At 48.1% G+C, this 12,447-nt stretch overlaps 1 protein-coding gene across 1 annotated transcript in view; it reads left to right on the top strand.

Annotated features, from left to right (window-relative positions):
• LOC144150782 (GTPase-activating Rap/Ran-GAP domain-like protein 3) overlaps positions 1-12,447 on the top strand; it is a 751,818-nt gene that overhangs the window by 235,982 nt on the left and 503,389 nt on the right. The window lies entirely within an intron of this gene.

Raw genomic sequence — 12,447 nt, 5'->3', positions numbered from 1 at the left:
TCCGATGCGCCGGTCCAACATCCCAGCGCTGCTAGACGCGAGAGTGTAGCTACGTCATCTATAAACCGAGCAAATCTTTCTCCCCTTAACTGTAACCAGTTTTCAACCTTGTTTTTTTCTGACGGCGGAGTCAATCTGCCCTCGAACCCCTGGCCTTCCGCGAGCGGTCGATTGGTAACGTATAGGGAAATTTTGGACCATTACAGAAGCTCCCGGCTCAAATACCCGCCGGCGGACAAAATACTAGAAAGGGGGCAGGCGGTGGCATGGCGACTCCTTCAGGCGAACAGGTGTCCAAATCAGGCTTTGTACAACCGGTGCTACCCCGGAATGTATAATGCACATTGTAAATGGTGTAAAGAAGCCAAGGCGGATCTCGCACATATACTCTGGGCCTGCTCGGGCCCAACCGACAATAACAGGGTGTCAAATGACATAGCAAAAGCTGATCCCCCACACCCAGGGAAAGACGACGCGAATACAATGGTAGAACAATATAAGGAGCGACAAAAGATCCTATCATCGCTAGACATAACGGGACCGCTGAGTTGGGAGACCGCGCTGCTCAGTACGGACCCCCAGATCCAGAAGAAAATGATCCAGCTGGCCGAGGGTGCCGCTGGGGCCCACGGGCTCCTGGCCGCCACCTGAGGAAGAGAAGTTGTACATCCTCCTTTCGAAGTGGATTCAAATTAAAGTTATTCTCTCTCTCTCTCTCCGCATGCGGACGGGGTTACGCTGGAGGAGTTTTCTGGGTACACGAGAGCGCCGGAATTTCCTTTCTCCTAGCCCTATAAAGCTTCTCTTTAAAAATTCCTCGGTCCGTTTAAGTCTGCTTACGTGCTTTGAAGGCGAAAGCATTAGGCTTTTCCTGGCGATACTTATCAGTGACTTCTTTACTCTTGCATCCCCCTTTCTTCGCTTTCGTTTCTTCTTCTGTCGGCGCGAACTCGACAGGCAGACTGGCGGCACCTCACGCCACAGCTTCCCAGATTCTCAGATCTCCATGGCTGGGGTGCACCTCTTCCATTGACGCGCAGTCTCACCCGTCGTTCGATGTGTCCTCAGCGCCGCACGCACTAGGCTAACGCTTATTCCACCGCTGGAAACCTGATGATGGGTAGTGGTGGCAAACCGCTCGGCTCCTACTCTGGGGACCCGTTTCTATTCCCGTACGAACTGTCTTTTGAACACTACAGAACACTACCCAACTGTCTTTTTAAAATTACCGAAACTAATCCGCGCACGTGCGCTGGCGCAAAGCCTGGTTTTTCTTTACAGCGGCAGCCATTGTCTGCAGCGGACAACAGCACCGCTTTTTTGCACAATGTGGCACTGAAGTATTTCGCCTTCAAAACGTTGGTTGAACGATCTTTGTGAAAACTGGCTGGTCGAGAGTGGCCCCCGAACGCGTGCCTGTGGCGGCGGCGGCGGCGGCGCTGTCGTCAGTAATGCCGTCGCTGGGCGCGACGTCTGCGTGCTGCCGAAAGGAACGTGTTTCTAATGCGGCGTCTGTACCGTGCCCATTCTTTTCCCGTGTAAGCGCCCTTTCGGCGTCAGCAAGGAAGGTTCTGCGCGACATATTGTCAGTTTCTACGGAGAAGCTGTTAGCCTCTTGGTATCGGGATTTTCAGGGTCGTCCGTGTGCAGAAAGGAGGCGGAAGCGAGTGAAACCGGGGGAGCTAGAAAAAAAGTTCGCCAAAATAGAGGACGAACGTGACGGAGATGCTCAGGCGCCCCTGGAGAGTAACACAACAAAACCGAAAAAGACTGGCCGTCTACGCTTGTGTGGCTTAAGATGTGGTCGCCGGAGCGTGCGGCTGCGGGGTGTTGCTGAGTTTGAGCGAGAATGCGGCAGTTTCGGTGTTTCGAAGCGACACGCGAAAGCGGCCGATCACGGCTGATGGCCTGTAGTGCCAGCCACCACTTACGAATACGGCGGATAATGGTATTCCCGAGGCTTTCCCCTTCTCTTCCCTCGCCTTCCAATAAGCCCGCAGAGCCTCAGGCCTATCTATAAATAACTTCGTCCATTCATTCAAGTGCCACGCAGCCGAGCGCCGCTCTTGGCCGCCTGGCGCCATCCATCGTTCGGCGATACAGATAAACCTGGCGGCAGCGCGCGAGATTAGAAAGTAATTTGTGAATTTGTGCAATCAGACGCTGCTTACTTGGTATAATTCCTAATTGGGACACATTTCAGTGTTCATCCGTATTGTTCGCCTTCAGTTGGTTTTTGAGAGGCTAGCGAAAATTTTGGCAACTTTCTGTGGCACTGTGGTGGCGCGAACGGGACAGTCATTACAGTTTAGTCGAAGCTATCCTGAAACAAACGACGTGACAATTAGTCGCTAAGACGACACTACGACTACGCGAGTTTCATTTACTTGTCATGATTAGTTCACAGTGAAGTTGTAAACATTACAGAATTAATTGACTGGTTAAAAGGTTTGACGCGCCGACGCTACACAGGCGATGAGGCGCGCCGTAGACTAGTGGAGGGCTCCGGATTAATTTTCACCACCTGGGGATTTTTAACGTGCGCCGAAATCTCGAACACACGGGCGTTCTCGCTTTTCGCCTCCATCAGTAAACATCACAGAATTACCGTCCGCTGCCAATACGTGGGCTTCTACGGGAGGGAAACGCGGACAGCCCCATGTTGTTCATCCAGATAAAACTCCAGTGGAAGTATACTCCTCAATCGCAAAGTACAAACAAACGCGTCAAGTTTCGGGCACACCTTAGACTGCGCCCAGCTTCGCTGGTCATTGTTCTTCACAGAGTGGAAAGGCACTTTTTTTTTTTTCACTGCTTTATAGGGTGAATGAAGGAACAAAACCATGAGTGGCCCTTTTCTAATAATATGAACTTCGTGGAAAAATCATGTTACGAAGCATAAAAATTTGAATGACATCTTCCAATCGAAATTTTACTGTAAATCCTAGCGCTAAAAATGAAAATGCCCGCGTGTTCGAGACTTCAGCGCGCGTTAAAGTGCTCAGGTGGTCAAAATTAATTCGGAGCCCTTCACAACGGCGCGCCTCGTAACCTGTGCGGTTTCAGCACGTTAAATCCCGTAATCATCATCATACTCTAAATCATAGTGTTGGCACACAGAAAAATGCTCTGAGAAGCAGCATATTTTTAAGCTGGACTAATAAAGCACATACGAACAGCTCAAGGCGATACGACTTATACCAGAGGCGTACGCAGGGATTCATTTCGGGGTGAGGTGGTGGGGCGGACACCGTAAAAAAGGCGGGAATAACGTGATCAGAAGGGGGTAAAAAAGTAACAAAACAACAACAAAACACAAGAAATCAGTTTTAAGAAACGACAACTTCGTATCCAGTGCTTTTAACCTGCCGATTTGGTGTTTTATACTTGTTTGTTTTTTATGACTTTGTAAAATTGGGGATAATTGTCATGAAATAGCCATTGAAGCTGCCTAAGCTTAATCATGTCATCATTTGCGGCAGAAAAAGAATTATCGCCAGCCGTTGTTTGAAGATAGGGAGAATCAGTGGCCTCACCCGTACCCGTCCCCGCCAGAACGCGATAATTTCGCCGAAAACCACAGCCCCTTCTTCCGCCCCCCTCCTGCGTACGCCACTCACCTAGGCGTGTAGCTGTTTATGCGCTACCACATTTTTCGATCATGACCATCTACTGAAAATATTCCATGCAGCGAATGTGATTGTTGTCATCGTAAGACGGTATCACCTCGAAGTGATCATCGTGGAACTCTACTTAAAAAGAAAGGTTAAGCCTGATTGGAGCAGCCGATACTGGTAGTACGCGTTATTTTCTTTGATTGCAGGGATTTCGTGAGGTCGCATTAGACGCTGAAGGCCCCGCTACGGGGCGAAGACCATATCTACGCGCGTAGTGCTCTCGGCCGTTGGTATTCGCACGACAGTCGTCAGAATCAGCTTGGAAGGTTTCGGCAGTGAACTCCGATAACCGTAAGTGGCCTGTCCGTAGAGATGAATGCAGTGCAAGCAAGCCAGCGCGGGTAACTAACTGCTCGTGGGTAACCCTCTCGCGCCGATTAGGCAAGACATGCAGGCCGAAACTTCTAGGGCGACCCTGTCGTATGTGACGCCGCTCACGCTAATTGCTGCGAATGTCAAGTCTATCGCCTCCGGTCCCCGAGAGAGCGCGGAGCACAGCCGAAGCACAGAAGCACAGGCGAAGCACAGTCCGGTCTGTGACGACATAGAATGCTGCTGAAGCCGTTTCTTCCAAGAGGGAGGCGCTTAACGGGACACTAAAGGCTGAATGAAATTTTGTTTTATACAAAAGATTAAATGTTACGTACCTCTATCAGCTTTTGTTCGACGGGCAACGGTGCGTTATTTGATGAGAAACAAGTAAATCAAGCTGACATTTCTCTCTCCCCGCTTCCCTTTCATGTTTTCGTGGCATAGCCATCGCGTCACAACGTAGGAGCGAGGCACAGGTGCGGTCTAGAGCGTAAACGGTTGGCGCTAGGCTCTCTCACGCTGGCAACGATTGCTTTTACGTCTCCGAGCCATGGCCGTCCACCCCCGAGAACGTTTTTATGGACGAGGTCTTATTGTTTGTCACCGAAGGAACGAGAAATGCTTTTAAATGCTCGGGCGACCGGTGTGCCCGCCTGCACAGGACACGGAGACCCCGTCTGGCCGGCCGCGAGTGAAGCCTCTAAGCGAGAAGCGCAGTTTCAAATATCATGCAAGCGCGACTGTCCGGCTAGGCGTCGCTCAGACGGGCGCCCTCACCTCCCTTCGTCTGCCAATCACGACCATCCCATTTTCTCTTCTATCACGCGAACCTAGTGTGAAATACACACTCGCTTCCCGGCACCCGTGTCGAGTAGTCCTCGTGGCCGAGGCTCGCCCGGGCCTCATAGGTACACTCTTAGTCAATTCCTGGTTATACGATCCGCATGCAGGCGGGCCGCCGCGTCAATTTAAAGCCGCTTATAAAGCGGCAGTTCAGGCGGCCTCGAGCACAAGCGGCCCGCAAAACACGCGGCCCACCGAACACGCGGCCCGGCGTTTAAGCGGCCATATTGAGGGCCGAGTAACTAGAGGGCCACCTAAATCCCGGGCCATGTGTTCGGCGGGCCGCTAGCCGTAATTTTTCTACCGTAGCCATAATTTTTCTATTAGCCCGTTATGCTAATATATTCCCGCTTACGAGCGGCCCCCAAATCATACGGCCCCTCAAATAAGCGGCCTTGTTGCTTTTCATCAAAAAAAAGAAAAACAATCAATGCACTCAGCCAGGATCAGTTCTGTCCGTTTTTTTTTTTCGTCCGCATTGACAGGCCAACGCCAGCACCCCGTGGTGAATGCTCTAATATACGCTACGTTATACAAGACACACAAAGTATTCATAAGCACATTCACGTAACCCTACGGGGAATCGAACCTGGGTCTACTACAACACATCAAGGGGCGATCAAGAGGCGGACATCATAACCACTGCGCCACGACCCACGGGATGCTGGGTAGTGCAAGCGTGGGCTTATATGTATTCTGCATGCTGTTGCGCGTCAAGCATGAGTCTTAAATAACACATTCGGCTGCGGGTGGCTTTTTTTAGACCACCGTTTTTGAATCGCTCTACCAAAGAGGCATAATACTATATGGTTTGCGGGAATTTAAGTACACTGGTACGAGCGGAAACCTTTTGTCATGCTGTGTGCCCGTTCCAACAGTGTGATGCGCCGTGCGGGGATTTATTCAATCGATGCAAACGGAATTGATAACAGGTATTCTGCCTGGTTACCCAAAGTATTCTTGGCCATTGGTGGAAAGTGTCCCATATGACAATGCTTGCAAATAACTAACACGTAAGGCGCACTGTTGTACTGCAAATAAGAGCTGTCTCGTCACGAGTGGCAATTATACCAAGCATGAAATGGTGTACTAAATTTTTTCTGCTCGTCGTAGCTCTTCTGATGGTGCGGTTACATGCTTTGACCTTTGTTTTTGTAATAGGGGTGCGGTAGTAAAATACGCATCTGGTAATGTAATGAAGCAATATTAAATCACCCACTCTACCTAACATTGTGTCGCGACGCCTGCAGAATTGCTGCGTCGACGCCCAGGTAAAGAGCCGTTGGGAGGCCAGATACTGCGTTTTCTTTTATGGATCGTGAGCACACAACAAATATCTTAGCGTTTTCTCGCGCAGGCCAGATAAGCGCCCGGCCGTGTAACTTGTAACGCCCTGCATTTCCAGACAAATGCTGGTTTCGCGGAAGTTTCACCTTTATTCATTATAATATCGTAAATGAAGATCATTGGTCAAACAAAATTTCGAGAAACTAAAAATTAGGAAAAATATAAAACAATGACGAAAAATGGCGACCTGTATAACGATTTCCATTTCCACAATTATGCAGATTTAGCTGAAATTACGCTTTTAATCGTTATCATAGCGTAGATGGAGATAATTGGTCGAACAGAATTATGAAAAACTAAAGAACAAGGACAATAAAAAATACGGAAATGCTGAGCCTTGTTACGCCCTTCATTTACAAAAAATGCAGATTTGGCGCAAGTAAGTGATTGATAGGGTAAATGGAGATAATTGGACGGACCGGGCTTTGAAAAACCAATAAAATTGGCTCTAACAGACTTACACTCAAGAGAAGCGGCATAAAAATGCGGCGCATTAGCAGACAATTCTCGGAATTCGTGCAATTTTTTTAAGTGGCCTCGTTTCATTCGCGCTTCCGTTATTAACGAGTTATATTATTGTACGCCGAAGCGCAAGGTCGCGGTTCAGCATTTTCAATACTTTCAAGGCAGTTCACCAAAACCATAGCACTTGGGGATGAACGCACCCTAGAGCATCGAAAGTTTAAGCCGTATAAAACAATGCCACAAATAAATGGGTCGCAATGGCTGCAATTTCCCTAAATCATTTCTAATTTGTGCCCTTCTGGAACATCTTCATGACCTGTTTTTATGCAATGAGGTTTTACCTTCATAATCTCAGTATATTTCAACCTGATTTATCAGTCCTCAATGCGCATACCACGAAAAAAAAACTCCCTTTATTTATAATGCCATGTTACAAGCAAAGCTGTAAAGCAAGTATCTGTATACCTAAAACCTATCCGGATCTTGAAGTGATAGTTTATACTCATACAAGCTTGGGACACGAACAGAGAACTGAGTTGGGTAGGTAAATGTTAAGTATTTTGTCATTCTAGAATTCATGAGCATGCACAAGTGTGAGATGAAAATTACAAAATGACACCATAAGTAGCGATGTTTTCTTTTTATTTGAAATCCATAATACAAATATGAACATAAACGACTTATACTGAAATAACAAATACAAATATTAGCAGATTGCCCTTATGGAACACACAAATGAAAAAATTTTTGTGCAAGAGCAAATAACGGCCTGTCAAGATAAAATTATTGTTTTTATTTATAGAATTTTCAGCAGCTTGCTGTTTACAAAACAGGGAGGAAACTCGTCTTTTTTCAGGCTACTGACTGTATAACGCCCAACGTTTGGCCTAAAGCTGACGGGTATCTCATGTCCTTCATGCAATATAATACCAAACAAATAAAAAGTACATTCTCTGGGCTTCAATTATGGTCCAGGTACACCACTTCCGATGATGTAGATGGCCTTTGTAGAATCGCCCCAAGCAATCTTTGGGCCGGGAGCTGCTGCTTCTGGAATTTCGCACCACTGGAATCGAAACAGCGTTGTAAACATCTCAAAAACGTTGAGTCACGGGTTGCAATTTGTTGCGTTGGCACTGCGTGAAGAAACGGCAGGTGAATAAGTGACCAGGTACAAAAGGGTGGCGTTATTTATCGGTGGTAAAACAGTATAGCCTGAAGGGGCGCAGCAGAAGTATTACCAACGCGTTAGCAGATATGCAAAAATATAAATCAGGTGAGTGCATCGCTGTAGTTTAGGCAATTATTTCTTTCTTACTGCTTGTAGATTCAAACGCACTCCAAAAGGACGTTTTCTTCATATACATAGGAAGGCCGAGCGCTTTTTCAGTGCAAAGGCGTGCGAGAAAACGTTGCCATAATTTTATATGACGGAGACACGTCAATTGCACGTCGAAAAGAAAGTCTGTTCGCTGTTACATACGGAGGGTAATGTGCCCTAGTTTATTTTTATGAAACAATTGCCACCAATAGTATGGCGCAAAACATTTTATTACAGATGGAAGAAAATTGCTAGCAATATCTTTTGATACAGCATAGGTAAACTGCGCGCACCGAGCAACAGCCAGCTAATCTGTAACAACATTAGAAGCCACAACTTCGAGCGACCTCCACGCCGGCAACGCGCCGCGTGTGCGCTGCCAATGCTATCATGTTTCTGCAAACCGCGAGTTGACACTCCAGACAGACGACAGCTGTGGCGAACACAACAAGATCGGTGCTGGTGTTACTCATACATGTTGCTTCATGCGAAAACTTTACCACTTAAACGCACCGTAATGAACTTTACAAATCGCCGCAGAAGCCAGACTACTCAACGCGCCAGAAAAGTCACGAGCCGAAACGATGACGCGAAAACCTAGTTATAAAAAAACGTTACATAACTTTTTGCTACGCCTACCGAAAATGGCAAGCAGTGGCCATGGAATATTGAAAAATACAAAATTCAAACTGGGTTTTATGTGCCTTGACCTGGACAATGAAACGCATGGAAAAATGCAATTTCTTTACGACACCACGGTACTCTTTACGCGGCAACGGAAGTGCATCACATGTGCAAGCGTTTTCATTTTTCGCCTGGATCCCAAAACGGCCGACGCACAGGGAAACCAAATCATCTCTATAAAGCCCTTCAAATTTACCGTACGGCCCCGGGTATCGGAGAACGGTTTTGGCGCGGGCTTCTTACGACGACGAAAAAGGCATAATTTCATGGCCTTTACTAATTGTCTGCAAACACCTATTTTTTACAGTCTGCGCCCCCCACCCCTCGGAAAAAAAAAACAAGAAGTCCAGGGATCTATCCTTTCGTGTTCAACCGGGCTATGGCCGCAATACACACACGAGCCGGCTTGAAATGTCGTCGCTGTTCGGCTTGCGTGACCGGTGGCCCTAATATTCCCATCGCATTTGCAGTTGTTTCCACTGTTGCACGAATCTCGAAGCACACATTCGATGTCCGCGGAAGCGAACGTGGTCAAGGAAGTGTGAACGCTCGGAACTAAGTATGAACTACACAGAGCAGGAGTCAAAGCGCGGGACCCCAACTTGCTCCGCGGTCAAATTCCTCGCACGTGCGCGATGGAGACAAATCACCGTACGACAACTCGCCGCGCGCGAACTTTTTTCCACTCCTACTGCGCATGTGCGCGCGAGACATTTTTGAAGGTTTTTCGGCTTTCGCCGCGTCGTCGGGCGCGCGTCGTCGGCCACCGCAAAAGTAGCTCGTGGGCGATTGTGTGAGGAGGAATACGCGCATGCGCCGCAAGCCACACATATCGCTCGGAGCTTCACGATTGCCCCCCTTTTTTATTTTATTTCTGGCGTCAGGCTGTCTGCTAGTTTATAGCCGTGACACTGGCCGTTGGTGCAGCATATAAGCGTGATGCAACCACCTGAGGTTTTGTCACGGAAAAGAAACCTGTCAGGGCCTCTTATATCACGGTATTGAGACTGCCCACCGCATACAACTAGGACGCCATCCGGGACGCGACTAAGAGTGTAGAGCTACGCAACACACCATTTACGGATTGTTTATCAACAACGGCTCGCGGCGAACGTTCGAGCACAAGGTCGGATCGGTCGGCTGACCACTGCAGTGAGTACCCTGGACCTTTCACGGCCGATAAGGTTCGAACCGGGTGCGGTGGCGCTTTACCGATAGCAACGTCCGCGCGCGAACCGAACAGAGGCTCAGGCGGGTCGCTTAACCACCTGTAGTGCTTCTCGTTCCCTTTGCCGCTTCCTGCCGGGGTGTTGCTTGCAAAAGCGCGGATGCTAACCGTCGTAGATTATTGACTTCGCTAATTTCGCACCAATGCTTTTCCAAAACGAAAGGGAAAGCATGATGGCTGGCTCAAAAAGCGCGAGGGAAGCAGCCTGTTCGCCATGTATAAAGGCTGTCGTCTGTGTTTTCAAAATTAGATCGGCTCACGGACAGTTTTTATTTTCATTTATTTCACGTGCTCAACCACTTAGGAGCTGTTTATTTGAGGAAAACATTTATAGATGCTTCTCCAATGAGCTCTCGCCGTTCACAACTCTTGTGACGTTACAAAACGTAGTACCCAAAAGCGCACGGGGTGTCGGCACCTTTTTCACGTTTCTGGCATTTTCTGCCTTATTAAACGCAACTGTTGCGGGAATGGTGTATTTAGATTCTCGGCACCGTATTGTACCCATACAGGCCAACGTGTTTTCACCATTTAGTGTCCCTTTAAGCTTTTGCCTAAAGTACCACTGTTGAACTGTACACACGCATGAACGCAAAATTATCAAAGAACATGCGTTCGCTGCAAACTAAACCAAATGAGCGAAAAAAAATTTTAGAATGTAGATGTTTTAACGAGCCGAAAATTACTTTTCTTCTTTGAACAACTTTCAAGCTCGACTGCGAAATCCAGAATAAAAACTGCCACATGGCGGAACCAGGCGATGTAAAGTACATGGCAGGATATGTATGGATATCAGAAAGCACGCAGCATCTGCCCGTGTTCTTACCAAGTTTATCTTTTGGTTGTTTTACGAGTTCCCCAACCAACTGCGGACTCCCGGGAAGGTGGCGGGGTTTGGTCTAGTGGCAGTTAAGAATAGTTGTGTTCGGGGAATAGCGGGGAATGGGTGCTGCTGCTTGTCAGTGGGGTACACACCCTTATTCCTGCCAGCGGAACTTATTCGAATACACGCACGTGTTCGGCGCAGCGACGCGCAGGAAGAGTGCGAAAGCAGAGTCAAACTAACGGCTTTCGTAAGGAGCCCTAGCTAGCACTGGCTTCACTCTCTGTAGGCAGCAGGGAAAATGGTGGAATGCGCGAAAGGCTGCTCTACTTCTGCCTCATAGACAGCTGCTATGAAGAAAAGTAGGGGAGTGGTAGAGCAGCTTTATTTTATTTTGTAACAGGTACATTCTAATTTCTTCATACGAAGCGCATTTAGCATTTAAAACGAAAGGAATATTAAGAAAATGAGCACTTTGAGTAAAGCTGAGCTCTCAACCTCCGGGAGTCCAAGCGCTGGCACACGCGCTCGGACTCCGTGGACCATGTCGCCCCAGAGAGCAGCCCCAACGGGTTCTAAGGACCACCAAGAGCCGCTGCGGAGCACGGTAGAGACGGCGGAGAGCTGCGTGAAGACGCTCATTCGCCGGGTGCGACCCTCCAGGCTTAACCTGAGTAGGGGGGGAGACAGATGACCGGACTCTCCTTCGACGTGCATCGGCGTATTTGAGCCCGTCTCATTAGTCAGAAATGCGCGCTCCCCGACTGCGCTTAATCCCTTCATTAGTGAGCGGTTTCGCTTTTTCCTGTCTAGCTATCGGCGCGACGGTTTCATAATTGGCCCTCGCAAAGGACACATTCGTGTAATTGCAGGAACGCGGCTAATAAGCCGAAATTAATCAGAGAAATAACAAGTTTGATCCCTTTGAGTGCGTGCGTGTCGGCATGTGTGTGCGCGCGAATGTACTCCATCGGCGTTTCCTCTGTCCATCAATGTCCAGCTGTCGAGGCTTCATCCCCCTCCAAGATACGCAATAAATTAGTATTTCATCAAAACGACTCAGAGGGCTCAAAACTGGGACAAAAGCATAAAATCAGGGCATAAGTCCAGTCCTTTGCTCGCAATTCTCAACACTTTGCATGACTTTCAGAAAAATGTTCGCCGACTTTCGTATTTTGACTTTGCGTCTTTTGAAGGAATCACACACCAGCTTCGCTGAATATTCCCCGCTGATGGGCGGACGTCCACTCTACACAGGGCACTTTATAAAGGGTCTTTCACCTTGTAGCATGCTCGCGGTTAGTACCGCGTCCGGGTCACTCAGTGTATTAAAACCTGCTAGAAGCTGTCGGTTAGTGTTTTCAGTGTTTTCAGAGCAGTGTTAGTGTTTTCAGGGCCTGGTTAGTGTTTTCAGGGCATTTATACGAGTGACATAAAAAGCAACCCCGCTTATTGCAACACCGACTTAATAAAGGCTCATTACGCAGCGTACGGTAGCGGCAGAGTTAGCGCGTGAGCATTCGTTAGCAGTGGCGTATTGCGATCTGTTAGACAGCAAGGATTTAATCCAGCCAAGCACAGTTAGCTTCTGGCTAAGTTTATTCATGAGAAACAGTGTCAAATGCTTGGGTAAAATCAAGAAAAAGGCCATCAAGTGTGCATCCTACATCAGTATTACAAAGCAAATCGTTACTGAAATATACAGGTTCTGCTGAAGCCGTGTTGGGATTGGGAAGGATGAAGAAAC

This window comes from Haemaphysalis longicornis, unplaced genomic scaffold, assembly GCF_048455015.1.
Source record: "Haemaphysalis longicornis isolate Haplotype H1 unplaced genomic scaffold, Haemaphysalis longicornis Haplotype H1 scaffold_1, whole genome shotgun sequence".
In the NCBI taxonomy this organism is placed as follows: domain Eukaryota; kingdom Metazoa; phylum Arthropoda; class Arachnida; order Ixodida; family Ixodidae; genus Haemaphysalis; species Haemaphysalis longicornis.
Note: the sequence above shows the minus strand (reverse complement) of the source record. Positions and strands in the feature narration are given on the sequence as shown.